Here is a 3,783-nt window from a genome sequence, read left to right as displayed (position 1 = left end):
GACTTTTTTTCTAATTTGACAGTAGTTGTCATTGGTCTTTGTTCAAAGTCCATAATTCTTTCTCTGGATTCAGATGGTGTTCTCCATTGCAGATCACAGCTGGGTAACTTTTAAAACAAATTGTCGTATTTATTGCATAGATTTTCTTTTTTTTAAAGATTTTATTTAGAGTTTTACAGTTTTCCCCCTAATCTTACTCCCCCTCCACCCCCCTGAAAGCAATTTGTGTCTTTACATTGTTTCCATTTTGTACATTGATCCAAATTGAGTGTGATGAGAGAGAAGTCATATCCTTAAAGAAGAAACATAAAGTATAAGAGATAGCAAGATCAGACAATAAGATATCAGTTTTTTTCTAAATTAAAGGGAATAGTCCTTGAACTTTGTTCAAACTCCACAATTCTTTATCTGGATACAGATGGTATTTTCCACTGCAGATACCCCAAAATTGTGCCTGATTGTTGCACTGATGGAATGAGCAAGTCCATCAAGATTGATCATCACCCCCATATTGCTGTTAGGTTGTACAATATTCTTCTGGTTCTGCTCATCTCACTCAGCATCAGTTCATGCAAATCCCTCCAGGCTTCCCTGAATTCCCATCCCTCCTGGTTTCTGATAGAACAGTAGTGTTCCATGACATACATATACCACACTTTGTTAAGCCATTCCCCAAATGAAGGACATTTACTTAATTTCCAGTTCTTTGCTACCACAAACAGGGCTGCTATGAAGATTTTTGTACAAGTGATGTTTTTACCCATTTTCATCTTCTCTTCAGGGTACAGACCCAGTAGTGGCATTGCTGGATCAAAGGGGATGCACATTTTTATTGCCCTTTGGGCATGGTTCTAAAGGTTGGATGAGTTCACAGCTCCACCAACAGTGTAATAGTGCCCCAGATTTCCCACAACCCTTCCAACAATGATCATTATCCTTTCTGGTCATATTGGTCAGTCTGAGAGGTGTGAGGTGGTGCTACCTCAGAGAAGCTTTAATTTGCATTTCTCTAATAAGTAATGATTTAGAGCAATTTTTTCATATGACTATAGATTGCTTTGATCTCCTCATCTGTAAATTGCCTTTGCATATCCTTTGACCATTTGTCAACTGGGGAATGGCTTTTTTTAAAAAAAATATGACTCAGTTCTCTGTATATTTTAGAATCTTTCTTTTTTTTTTGAAAGATTTTATTTTGTTTTACAATTTTTCGCCCATTCTTGCTTCCCTCCTCCCACCCACCACAGAAGGCATTCTGTTAGTTTTTACATTGGTTCCATATTGCATAGACTTTCAAGGAAAAAAGTGATCAGTTTGAAATGGGAATTTATTGTTTTATATTGAATTCTCTCTTTATATCTTGTTGTACCCACTGAAACATTTTTTCTTTTCTAATTTTTGCATTTAAAGTGAATAAAAAATGAAAAAATAATCTAGCATAATAGGTTACCTTTATGAGAAATGAAACATACATATATGTATAAGTATATACATATACATATAAGTATTCTATTTACTACCCTTTCTTTACTTAATGTCAAAGCAAAGTTTACTCTCACTTGTTACCAAGTTCAGGATGTCCTGAGAAGTAGGTTATATGTATAAATATTGAAATAGGTTTTAAAAATCAGGAAGAAATCCATTTCCCTAATATTTTATTCCACTGGATATCTAAAAAGAAAAAAAACCCGTCTTGCATGCACTGTTTCTGAATTACCTTTGAATTTAAAAAAATGTAAAAATTGGAAGTTACCTCCCCCAAATTATTTCATATACACTTCAAACCAATAAGCATTTTTTTCTTAAAAAAGTAGTTAACAGTTATATCATGCTTACTGTGTGGCAGCACTCTTAAGCACTTTACAATTCTTCTCTCAGTTGATCCTCATAATAACCAGGGAGGTGGATGCACTTATCATCCCCATTTTACAGATAAGGCCACAGAGACAAAGAGAGATCACCCAACGGGTCCCAGACATCTATGGGCAGTGCCATGAGGCAGGAGAATGGGGCACTTGCTCCCCAGGAGGAGTGGACTTATCTCTTATTTGCCGAGTTCATGTGAGTAGAAGGGAGGGACCTGGGGTCTGTCTCATGATCAGATTCACAGAAGCAAGAACAGCCCATGTCTGCACCCCAGGCTCTCTGACTTGGCTGTTGTCGCAGGAAGGGAGCTCTTCACCAGGCCTCATTCCCAGAGGAAGGCACTAGTAACACTAGCCTGCCATTGGCAGAGTACTTCATAGGCATCTCCTTGGATCCTCACAACACAAAAAGGCAGAGGAAGGTTGAGAGCCTTGCCCATGGGGTTGGCAGTCCCTAAGTGTCTGAGGCTGAATTGGAGTTCAGATCCTCTGATGCCAGGCTCAGGCCTGGACCCACTGTGCCACCCAGCAGCCTCTAGTAAAAGTGGTACAGCACTTAGCTTTTATCTGAGACTTTTTATTTCAATTGACAAATATACTTAACACAAGAAAAATAAATCCATGAATAGGAAATTTTAGGCCTAAGTCTAAGTGTTATTCCTAGAATTCCTCCTGTCCCCCTGGGTTAGTAGGAAACCTCTCAACCAATATTAAAACTGGCCCTCAGCCAGCCTGAGCCCTGGAAGCCGGGCTGACATCTGTACCATCAGTGACCCGAGATGGGATTGACCAAGCGCTATCTGGGCAACAGCTAGGAGGACATTAAGGAGAGGAGTGACTTTCTATTATTGTTTATTTGTTAAAAAAATAAGTGCATGTTAGAACTAAAACAACAAGGGAAAAAGCCAAGGTTCCCAGATTATGATCTAGCCCATAAATATTACTGGACACCTGGTGTACAGGCAAGAAATCTTTTTTTCCCTTTTTGGGATAGAGGGCCACTATGTTATAGGGAAGAAAATTAACTAAGTTGGTTTTGCTGAACTTTTTTTTCCCTTCCTTTTTTTTTTTTTTTTTTTTTTTTTTTTTTTTTTAGGTTTTTGCAAGGCAAATGGGGTTAAGTGGCTTGCCCAAGGCCACACAGCTAGGTAAGTCAAGAAGAAATGAAGCTTACTTGAAATTGGGAAAATCTTGAACTTCCAGATATTGATTAAAATGAAGCACTGGAAGATGCTGAAATTCTTGATAGAATAACTCAGAAAATGAGACTGAGTAGATGAGGCTCCATATGATCAAGGCTGTACTGCACTAGCCCAGTGGATTTCCTTCCTTTTCTTCCTCTGTTCCCTTACTGTGTCTGGGTTAGTATAGCAGAGGGCAGATAACAAAGGCTACCCAGAAAGTTGCTCAGTTTATCTGTTCTCAAGTTTTTGCAAACTTCTCAGAAACTGTAACTAAGAGATATTCTTAAAAATACACTAATGGGTGAGCATTTCCACATGAAGAACAGAAAAAAGGATGGTGAATGAAATCACAAATCTCCATTTGGTACAACTTGCTGCTAGCTCTTTAAAAAAAGTCTCCAAGGAGTTAAGCACACAGTTCTAACCTGGTCCAGGCTCTCCCCTCTGTGGATGACCTCCAATCCAGTTTGTCAATAGCCCCTTTGGACATGACTTCTCTTCCTCCTAGACTAAGCTCTCTGAGGACAAGATCTATTGGTTTTGTTTGCTTTGGCCTTTCTTTGTGACCTTCACACTGCCCAAGTGCTTCATAAATAAACTGTTGGTCTATATTTTCCTCTAAGTAATAGAAACTTTCTTAATGTGTAGCTACATTTGGGGATTCTGTTTCAAAATGCTCAAGTGTAAAGTCAATGAATGAAAACTGACTCAACCTTTCCACTTCCAATACTCTC

This window comes from Macrotis lagotis, chromosome 7 (genome assembly GCF_037893015.1).
Source record: "Macrotis lagotis isolate mMagLag1 chromosome 7, bilby.v1.9.chrom.fasta, whole genome shotgun sequence".
NCBI classification, from domain to species: Eukaryota; Metazoa; Chordata; class Mammalia; order Peramelemorphia; family Peramelidae; genus Macrotis; species Macrotis lagotis.
The sequence above is the reverse complement of the archived record's forward strand: the minus strand, read 5'-3'. Positions refer to the sequence as shown.